This window comes from Aquila chrysaetos, chromosome 6, assembly GCF_900496995.4.
Source record: "Aquila chrysaetos chrysaetos chromosome 6, bAquChr1.4, whole genome shotgun sequence".
Lineage (NCBI taxonomy): Eukaryota > Metazoa > Chordata > Aves > Accipitriformes > Accipitridae > Aquila > Aquila chrysaetos.
The window spans coordinates 16,238,585-16,250,361 of record NC_044009.1 but is presented as its reverse complement, the minus strand read 5'-3'; the positions used below and the strand labels follow the sequence as shown (position 1 = coordinate 16,250,361).

At 39.2% G+C, this 11,777-nt stretch overlaps 1 long non-coding RNA gene across 1 annotated transcript; it reads right to left on the bottom strand.

Moving 5' to 3' along the window:
* Positions 1 to 257: 257 nt before the first annotated feature.
* Positions 258 to 5,248, bottom strand: LOC115342783. The gene is made up of 3 exons (XR_003923899.2): positions 4,775 to 5,248; positions 1,263 to 1,419; positions 258 to 356 (listed from the first exon to the last, which is right to left on the bottom strand). It is a non-coding gene; the product is annotated as an uncharacterized LOC115342783 (long non-coding RNA).
* Between the last annotated feature and the right edge of the window lie 6,529 nt (positions 5,249 to 11,777).

Genomic DNA, 11,777 nt, shown 5'->3' with positions numbered 1-11,777 from the left:
ATCTCCTCACAGTGGGAAGAAAATTACTGAGCTCAGCAGAGCTGTTTTCGGGAGATGGTGTGCGTACATAAACCAGCTATGCTGAGCAGAGTGTCTCATACGTTTGCAGCTCTTGACCGTTTCAAGGGTACTCATGGGCTGCAGTACCACTATTTTCCATTTTCACTAAAGTAATTGACACAAGAAGAGAATCACGTTGTGCCACTTGCTGTTCTCACAGCCTTTGTCTGAAAAATAAAGACTCAGGAGTACAGTATCTCATTTGTCAGGAAATTGGTAGAAAGGCAGTGTACTTTCAGCTTTTCCCATATTCTGTAGTTTGATTCTCATCAGTTTTGATTTTTATTTTCTAAAGGCTACACAGAGAAGAGAAATGGTAATCAGAAGGAAATAAAGATTTCACACCACGAAATACCTTGCACATGAATGTATTACAACGGTCATGACCACAAAGATTGCTCTGGCAGACGGTGGGGAAAAATGAACAACAGTATTTCATGTCTCTATTTTCCTCCCTAATCGGCTTCCTTAGGAATAGTCCCTTCACCAAAATAAAAACCATTCTGTTATCAAGGAATATCATTCTACAACCATAGTTTACATTTAATGCTCAGTCTTTATATGCTGTCAAACCAAGACAGGAATGTAGTCCATTAAATTTATGAATCAGTAGTAAAATAGAGACCAAGGTACAATTAACTAACGTTCAAAATTAATAGCTAGTGTATTTTTAAGTAATTTATGCTATACCAATCCAAGAAAAAAAAATTGAAATTTATTCAGATTTTATCCCCTGAATGAACCAACTGTTGAAGAGCAGAGGAACACGAGTGGCTCATGGACTGAGACTACATGGGCAAACTTTAGCCAAAATAAATGAGGCATTCATTCATACAGAAGAGGGATTTAAGATGGAAAGATGGACACAGCCTTAGGACATTGACACTGTAACAAGTAGAGCTCAATACGACGCTGATGGGACCAAATTCTAACAGTACACACATTAGCATTAGCCAAAATTAAAACCTCCATAGGATGGCCGGAGTAGCCAGTGGGCTTACTTATGCATTTGCATTTTAATTGCATTACAGGAATTGTTGCTGACTGGCATGAAACATTTGCTCTTGTGGATTGCCAGGGTGAAAGAGCAAGAAACTGGCAACACTTTTGTTTCCCCTTTTGCCTAAAAGGCCTATCGGGGTCTCTAAGACACAAAGGTCCCCTTTTACAGGAGCAGACTTAAAAACCCTACACCAGCTTACCTGAAATCCACAAAACTGACTGCACTTCTCTTCACCTTTTCTAGTCATTCCCATTGCTTGCTTGTCTCTTACTGTAGATATTTGTTTTCTTTCTTCACTGGCTCTCAGAATAATCAAGAGTGTATGGCAGCCTCCAAATATCTGCTTTCAAAGTAACCTTGAGGAGGAAAAAAAAAAAAAGCTCTGACATTTTATGGACAAAGACACTTTTAAAACTTTCTACAATAATTTGCATTGAGCTTACTGAATCCACTGTCTCTCACATGATTGACTCATTGCTTCCCATCAGTGAGAATGATTTCCAATATTTTTCAGAAAAAAATACAATGTCAGTAGGGCGCAGTCAAACACAATGGCTGTGAATAACCTAATAGACTGAATTACTCTTGCACAATTCTCTTTGCCCTGCAAAAAGAGACATTGCGGTATCAATTAGGTTCAGTAAACATTTCATTTAAAGTAAAGAAATGGAAGAATAATCAACTACTTTGGAGTATGGTGGCAGCATAGGTAACAGTGCAACTAGGAAGAGAGAAATGGTCTGGAAAACTCATTTACATAAGAAATTGTATCATGTGACCTTTTATTAGATCTGATCCTGTAAGAGCTATCACTATGTGAATTCATAATTCTCACGAGCAATTCCTCATTTGAATAAGGGCTATTTGCAGCAAATTATTGCACTGGGCTCAATGACTCCCTAGAAAGGGTCAATAAGAACAGAAATTATAAATACAATGGACAAGTGCTGAGTACTCAGGCCCAGTGAATTTCATACCGTAGCTATATTAAGTGTTAACTTGCTACGAAAGGAAATATCTGAATGCTAACATTTACCCAAGTCTGAGTATCCTAAGTAGCTTTTGGTTTTTCATTTTGTACAGAATTACCCTTAGCAATATATCAGTAAATTGAAGATGTATACATGTATAGCCACATATTTCCAGTTCTTTCGAATGTCACAGGACTCTCAAACAATGATTATTATTAGAAGCATTGATGTACAGCTTTCCAAGAAAATTTAAGTAGAGAAGATGATGGAGATGGTAACAAATAGATATGTGCAAGGTTGGCATTGCCAGTCTTTAGCATGTGGAGGGAATAGCACAGAGATACAGAAAGAAACAAAGGTGGTAAACTGGAAAAATATTAAGGGGAAATCATGAGCTGAAGAGAGAAGGTTCAAGAGGCACGGTAGCAACAAAGAATAATTTGAAACTGATACAGATTCAAGGATACAAGATGGATGTCTTGAAGCTACCGAGGAACAAGAGCACCCGGTAACAGTGCAACGGAAACACTGTTAGCGAAGACTCCCTTTATTTTGGGGATTGTCAAAATATACCTTTTTGCAGTAATTTCCTTGAGTTTTTTTAGCATGTTATGTTGCAACATGCACAGATATTTATTCTGTGATTTCAGTGCAATCCTTGGTAGCCCACCAATAAAATTATTTTCTCTTTACAGCAATAGCATCATTCAGTGACTGCACCAACAACTTCAGCCAAAAACAGTTCTCCATACACTGCCAAATCTGAAATGCCACTGTCAATGAAGGATGAAACCAACTAGCACTGATTTGTTTCTCCGAGAGCTTGGTGTTACAACATCAAAGGGCTTTCTAATAAATGTGCCAACTTTTGAGAAAAACAGTTTTCCAGTCTTCAAAACAATTGCATGTTATAAACTTATCTTTTTCCCAATCAGACTATATTATTTTTACAATTAATCATAGTTATTAATGAGTATTTCTCAAAAAAAAAACATTAAAGCTTTGAGCATGTGTTTATAATATAGCACATACAGATAAATACAAATAATATTTGCTCTTGTTTTTAATTTTTAGATTTCAGAGCATTTGGTAATAGAAAACATCATATAGCGCTAAGGACCTTTCTTCTTGCTTTGCAGCTTGAGGGACGTTTTCATCCTCTGTTTTGTTCTGGGAAACTGCATAAAACCTTTTTTACTTTGGCTCTTTTGAGGGGAAGGACAGAGTGAATAAAGTTTTGCTCCTACAGGAATAAAGGCACATTTTCTATCACACTTCCAGCACAGAACAGTCATAGTAAGATGATTCTTAGTTTCATGGAGATACAGTATTGTATTTCCTATATTGACGATTCAGTCTTCTGTCTAAAGATCATGACGGTATTTGCCATTAACCTCTAGTTCAACTGTATGACTGTCTAAATTAAATCATATCACTAATAATCTTCCACCCCATCCTGGAATTTTATACCTGCTTGAGAAGCAACGTGCTTTGATTTTACTAAAGGTATCTGCAAATCCAGATATTAGTTAAGTTTATAAGAGTATTTCTATGTATTATATAGTCACTCTTTGTTATGTGTTCTTTTTAGCACTCAAATGAAAGCCTAAGTGGCAGATCAGTTATCCTGCAAACTCATCCAGACCAGTTTTCTGACTTCAACAGTGGCCATTAGCAAACTATTCATTAGTGGGCTAATAAATCAGGCACCATTCCTAAAAGTACCTCCTGGAGGCAGCTTTATATAATATCACTGAAGTGACAGAAAAGCACAAAATTATTATGCTTTTGAAAAGAAGATGCTATTGAAACACACAGCCCACCAAAACAGTGACAAATCTCACAGTCCAAATTTCTGTTCACGCTAGACCTGAATACAATCAATTTTCACATTAGGCTCACAGTTAGGATACCCAGGGACAGCAACTCAGCATAAGCTTTTGGGGTAATAGATGAGAAATAAAGTAATTAAATACTACGACTGGTCAGAAATGTTCCATTTCCTAAAACTGAGGTTCTGAAAAAATATCATGAAAAAATCTGTTTCTACAGAAAACTGAATCCTCATCTGAAAACCTGAAACTGCCAAAATAGTTGGCTTTCTTGAACAGGTATCACAAATGATTTTTAGGATTCCCTAGAAAACTTAGGAGAGTTTGGATTAATATTCAGATCAGCCCTCTCAATAAAAGAGTTGATTTACTGGCAATCTGAATATATATACACACACATATATATACACATATGTATGTATATTTTATAGCTTCTTGAACCAAAAGGTAGAACATTCAATGCTATAATCATATGAACCAGCACTTATTCCAGTTAGTGAAATAAATTATAGGCATAAGCCCACTGTCTGACTACAGTTTCCATTAAGAAAACCATTCCCAATGCAGATGCCAGAGTGAACAGAGTGCTCAGAGTTGTTAATAAATACACTGAATTAGAAAATGTCTCTATATGAACAATGCATCTGAGCTAGCCAGATTAGAGGATTATGTTTCCCACTGCAGCAGTTCATATTGTGGTGACACAGAAATGTCAAGAATAACAGAAGTTACTGCTGAGGCATTTGAAAAACTGAAATTAAAAACCATGACTTTAAAACAAAAAAAAAAAAAAAAAAATAGAAAGATCCACAAAACAAATTAAGCAAGACACTGCAGAAGTAAATAAACCCTGAGTAGAAACTACTCAACTGAATTGACAAAAGGCATTAAAAGGTCAGGTCTCATACCATTCTGTGTCACACACCGAAAACAGGGGATCCATTTTCTAACCTGCAGAAAGGGGGGCATTTAAGATAAATTTAATCAGTTTGCCTCTTAGTAATTCAAAGCTTTCTAGAAGTACACTTGCATCTAGGGAAAGTTGCAGAATGTCTCTTTGAGAAAACTAGTTAGTCATCTTGCTCTCAAAAGATTGGAGGGGGGGTTGGGGGGGTGTCCTTATGTCATGGTTTAACCCCAGGTGGCAACTAAGCCCCACACAGCTGCTCGCTCACTCCCCCCCGGTGGGATGGGGGAGAGAATCAGAAGGGTAAGAGTGAGAAAACTCGTGGGCTGAGATAAAGACAGTTTAACCGGTAAAGCAAAGGCTGCACATACAAGCAAAGCACAACAAGGAATTCATTCACCACTCCCCATCGGCAGGCAGGTGTTCAGCCATCTCCAGGAAAGCAGGGCTCCATCACGTGTAACAGTTACTTGGGAAGACAAACACCATCACTCTGAACGTCCCCGCACCTCCTTCTTCTTCTTCCCCCAGCTTTATAGGCTGAGCATGACGTCATATGGTCTGGGATATCCCTCTGGTCAGTTGGGGTCAGCTGTCCCAGCCGTGTCCCCTCCCAACTTCTTGTGCACCCCCAGCCTCCTCGCTGGTGGGGTGGTGTGAGAAGCAGAAGAGGCCTTGGCTCTGTGTAAGCACTGCTCAGCAGTGACGAAAACATCCCCAAATTGTCAATGCTGTTTCCAGCACAAATGCAAAACATAGCCCCACACTAGCTACTGTGAATAAAATTAACTCTATCCCAGCCAAAACCAGCACACCTCAGAAAGAAGATCCTCATGTAAAACAAGCCAAATTGCCTAAACACATAAACAACTTGCTTTGAAACCTCATCTCATTTCCTAAAACTATGTTCCTGTTTGTTTTTATTGTGGCTACCATAAAAACAGTACTTGTTCCATCTTGCAATTTTTACTAATAACTGCACAGTAAGTTGCATGTTAAGTTACCACATCAACAGTAAAGAAGCCAAGACTGCAAGTTTTGGCATTTTACTGCTGCCAGCCACAAAAATTTAAAACATGCAGAAAGAGAAATACAACTACAATGGGGAAAAAAAAACCCCAAACAAACTAAAGACAAAGCTCTGTCTTTACTTCTTATTAACTCTTCAGTTCTATGTCATATCCTTCTTGCAAGTGCCTCAGAGGATTCTTCTTGTTTCCCATTGCCTCTCCTCTGTGTCTCCATCTCCTGGTCTACTAACTCCCAGCAATAATCTCCTTCCTTTATATTCCATTTCACCTTATGTCTTCTCTTGCTTGCTTTCTCACTCCACCAGCTCCAACTGCATCAATTTTGTACTTGCATAAGCTACCCAACTGATAACTCCTACCCTCCCTTTTCCTTCCAAACTTAGTGTTTATCAATTTTTTTCACTAGGCTACACCTCCTGCCTAGATCTTTTCTAGACAGGAGCGCAGACAGCGCTTTTGCTGCCAATATGCTTTACCTCGGTGGGTGGACAGGCTCTGCACCTCTACCCCCCAGCGTCCAAGCCAAATGTGGGAACTACGAGCTGCTCCTTTCCCCTCTGAAACATCCAAAAGTTTTTACTGGCTGAAACACCACCTCCCCTTCCTGCAGGCTGTGGAAGGGAAACACTGAGCTATTGTGAAGTTTCCACTCCCAGCAAAGACAACAAGCTTTTCAACCTCAAGTCAAACTGAGAAATCTGCTTCTTACACTAGGGGACAGAAAGTAATGTAGTTGAGAGTCACAAACTAGATAACGACTTTAATTTAATATTGGGATTAGAAAACATAAGAAAAACTACAATTACTAGAAGTTCACATTTAAAAAAAAAAGATCAGCCTACCCACAATTTATGGAAACTTCTTTGGTTCAAAAAAGTGGGAATTACTATCTTTCATGAAGTTAATTACAGAGTATAAACAAGGTAACTGATGTCTTTGAACTACCATAGCCTACTCTAAATTTAATAAGTATTTGCTTTCAGTTTTCCGAGAGCTGTTTTTTCAACAGTTTCTTTTGCATTATTGAAAATAATTTTTTTTAAAAAACATAATGCTTGTATGATTATTAGGACCATAAATAATACAAAAAACTTTATGAACTCTATAACATGTTATATAAACTATTACTGTGCAATTTAAACTAACATTTGAGAGACTTAATTTTCAGCATTTCTTTAATTTTCTTCAGACTTCTGACACAAACAGCTTCTCTGACTCATCTGTCTCCCCAGTCTCCTATCGTTGCTCTTTTTGCTGTGACTCACACAGTATCACTCTTTTACTTTAAATCACAAAGAATGTTGCTATGCTAATTCCACATACATAATAACCATCACATTCTTTTCTTTCTTTTATAACTTTGCATAGTCACAAGGTAGTACCATAATATAGGAAAGATTCAAACATCATTGTCCTGCCCTTTGCCTTTTTATCATCTCTTTGCAATTGAAGATACTTTTAATAATCTCCCTAGTCTTTTGTGGCCATATGAGACAGCAGTATTGCCCAGTGAATTGTAACCAAATAACACGTTTCCTTCTTTGTTTTTTGATCTGTTACAAAGGTCTAATTTCTATTTTACCAGAAAAATCTTGGTTGTGAATTAGCAACGGGGATTTCTACTCAGTCATATCTAACTCTGCAGGCAGGTTGTTCCTTCATACCCCATTTCTAACAATGAGACAGTCCCAAGCTGCTACTATTACATAGAGAATCCTTAGATAAACCTGTCCCGAGTTTAGAGAGAGTTGACATGTTTATCCTGAATAGGTGGAGCTACCACCTTGCTCTGAACAGGGCACGCTTAGTGGTTACAAGATAACTCTATACATAGCAACATGACAAATTAGGAAAAAAAAAAACCCAAGAATTAGAGAATAAAATAAAGACCCCAGATTAATGACACTTTTTTCTGGATTGGCAGTTGCTCAGCCCAGACGATGCCACAGCAGATCTTCCTGTAGCCCACCAAACTCTGTCTAGAAGAATGGCATTGTACATGATGGCCAGTGCCTCTCTGTACAACACCTCAGAGCCCTCCCACCCTGAGACACAAACACACACTCCTTTTCTTGAGGAAAATCAATTCAAGTGTGTTTGTGAAGCACAGCAAGATCCAGAAGGGAGACTTGGCTTTGGCATTGCAATAACCAGCTCCTTGGCTTCCTACTGTCTGATGTAAACTACTCTCCCCAGCTAGATAGATCACTTTACAAAACTTGGAGAGAAACTGAAACCTAAGGATCAAGTCTCAAAAGTCAGTAGACTGAATAGAGGCCCATTCAAATTAGATCATTATAAACCACCCTCCCTTAACCACCTGAAGAACTCAGATCCTGTTGCTTGCCTGGAGGAGTTCACCACCATCTCTACGATTGCCACCAGCAAACTTTGCCTGGAGAAAGACCAGTAGCCCAAGGGAGACTTTTCTTACAGCACAGCTTTAACGGGGGAGGGGGGGTAGGAAACACATATCTATCTCTGAATATTTCAGAACTGTCTACAGCATCTCCAGGTAACTGTGTGAGCCCTAAATCAGCAAGAGATCTGATCCTCTCTTTGGGCAAGATACCACACCTTGGGGGTGGGGGTTAGCCACCAGGCAAAAGGAGGTGCGACCTATTGACCTAAGCCATTTGGGCTCCTCTACATATGAAATAAACTTAAGTACTTCTGCATCCAGCCCTAATTCAAAGATCAGCCCATTGCCTTCCTCTCCCACTAGCACCATTTAAAAGAAAGAAAAGCTCTGTGCCTTTCAGTACCTACAGTAGACTGAGATTTGGGGGATTGATATGGGCATATCTGACTGATTTTTCATATTAAGGGGAACCTGGAGAGATATATAAAAATGACATCTGGAGCTCTTCCTTCCATGAGCATTCCTTAAGTGTCTGTTAGTGAATCGAATGATTCTATTACAACCGTGTTTGCTAGGTGTGATCTTATGTTGTCCCACATGGTTTTATATGTTTGGGTCTTTTTTAACTTACGTATAAGTTAGATGTATTTTGTCACAGTTGTGCTGTCCCTCAGCGAGACACCCATTGCCTACAGTGAAACAACATTGGGCTCTATCTCTGTGCGTTAGAAGGTCATATTAACCCATGAATTGAATTGCTTGCTTTTATTCTGCTGAATAAATTGAGTATTTTGTTCCATTCTAAAACCTTGGTTTAGAACTTCTCACAGACATGGCAAATTGCTGTGGGATTTTTGTGGCAGCCTGATTAGATCTCTCTTTCCTCACTTGCAGTCTGGTGCATCAGTGCTGTATTTTAACTCTTGTACATGAAGAGTCACAGCTGGGGATGCGAGCTGTATGGGCCAGATGCCTCTTGGACTTACTCAGCAAAATGACTACCGACTTCAATGAGATTTTTGCTCAGTTAATGAATGTAGAATGCAACTCTGTATTTTACTATGGTTTCCGTTAGGGCCCTGAATACACAAGCACTTACACATATACTTAATTTTATGCATATGGACCCTGATTTAGTAAGGTAATCAAGCACATGCTCAACTTAAAATACATGAGTGTTCTCAGTGAAGTCAGTGGAACAATTCGAGTGCATATTAAGTGAATACCTGAGTGTTTCCAAGGTTGAAGCTGATTTTCTTTTCGTAGGTTACAGACACAGCAGAGGTAGGCTTTTAGGACCCTTTCTCTGATTGTGCCACTACAACCTCTAGACAAAGTGAGAAGGAAATCCATGACTTGACAGGTAAAGGCTGAAAACAACTCTGCAGCGTTAGTGTAAAGTGAATTAAAACTGTCCGAAATATATCCAAACGATCGTAGAAATAGTAGAACATACTCCCATAAAGAGAGTTATGCTTGCCTGTTCCTTGCTCATAAGACAAACATCAAACTGTTTGACCTTAAAAACATTTGACAGGGACAGGAGAGAGCTATCTGTCCAAACCTCCTATCTTCTCATTTTCTTAGTTTGCCACTAGAGATTTCTTGGACTCAGACAACTAACTTTGAAGGCTCATGGCCAAAATTCTGTCCCTGCGAGCAGTACAGGGTAGAGGAATATTAATGAGAGTAGAGGATCCAGCTTTTCCAAGCCATCCTTCTCAAGACAGGCTTGTTTGAAAGACCAGGAAGAGCAAGCTCAAAAGCACTCCTACACAATTAACAAATAGCCATGAGCACTTCTCACCACATCCAGTGTCATAAGGACCTGGTGGCCATGTCCTTCAACCTGCCAACCCTACCACTGTCTGCCATCTCACCTCCCCACATAAGGTCTCCCGTCAGGGAGGCATCTGAAACACCTCCAGACATTATATTGCACAAGCGCGTGGCAGTTCACAGGCAGAAGTTACCTCTACTGCAAGTTCATGTAGCCAGAGTAGGGCGCAACAGAACCTTGTCCTTTATATCAAAACTAATTATTTTACATACACTTTTAAAACTATCTTTTTCTCTCTCACCACACATACACTGTTAATATAAGATCCTGCTTGTATTAGGCTGGGCTACAGACATCTTTGTGTGAGCTAGGCAACCCATGAGTTACTCTGGATACCCACTGATAGGAACTATCTGAGCACAGGCAATTTTGCACAGCTTAGTCCTTGGACTGCCCCTAGAGATAACCTTCTACCATTGCTATCCTATTCAATCTTTCATGGATAGGTATAAATACATCATTACATTCCTCATCTGAAAAGATTCCAGCTAGAAAATCTTTCAAAGAGACTTTGCCAGCATGATGTCATCTCAGAATGCTTTGTTTTCAAGAAGTTACAGTCTAAGGTTTTAGATACAGGGATTCTGGGACAAATTCTCCCTGAACTGGGATTGCTTTAGGCTTAGAAAAACCACCCTAAAAGATAAATCCACCCATAAAAGGAATGAGCATAGGAAGATCATCAGCAACATGCAAGCAGTATATTAACCTTTACCATAGTCATCACCTGTATGGCTGACATAAGGATGCGGCTGAGACAACAGGGACCTCCGTGGGATTTCTGTGAAAGCCTGCTAAGCAGACTTGGTCCTCACAGCCCCGTAGGATCCCCAACATGGACGTATGCCATTTAGAGCAACATTTAAGCTGTTTTAGCAGTGGAATCCAAGTGGCACACAGTGACTGCTGGAATTGGGAAAGTACTGTGCAATACAATAGTATTAGGGCAAGAATCTCTACTCAGCTTTTTGTTTCCGTTCTTTTGAAGCTGTGTATAAATACTGCTCTGGAAACTATGTCATTGCTGCCCGGTCATAAACTTACCATGTGAGTCATGGACACCTCCTCAGCCTGTCTGGAGAGGAGCAAATATTTCTGCTTTTCTTTCTGTTATCAAATCTGACACGCTCTTCCAATTAATACCCTGTTTGTGAGCTGTTACCAAGTACATCTGGTCAGATGCCATGTCAGCATAGTTTCACAGACTCCAGAAAATTTACTTGTCATTGTCTGGCATGAGAGCACTCTGGTCAATGGAATTACACTGATTTTTAAAAAGTATCAACCTCCAAGTGGAAGCCATTACAGAAAGCCTAGGAGGCATAAAAATGGATAAAAGTAATAGGAGTTAAGATCACTATATGTCACTTACATGACTATAATCTGTAATAAGCTACTTTAAAAAAAAAAATTTTAACAAGGATGAAAATACAATAAAAAAAGGTCAACCTATTAATGCCATTAATCAACAATTTAGAGAGAGCATCTCTTCACAAGCAAGGGTGTTGGAGCAAAACTACTGGAATCATTCAGCAAACAATCCTATGGGGAATGATGTACTACAAAGGTAATGAGCCACCTAGTTCTTACTTTCATAATAAAATTCTCCTGCTGTTCTTACAGAAAGACTCTGGGGAATGCAATATCCAGCATGCACACCAAGACTTGAAATACACTCTGCAGAAAGCTAGTTGGCCTTTGGACACCATAGGTCCCTAATGTATAAAATCTAGCATCTGTATTTAGAAACCACACACTCCATTATGGGCAT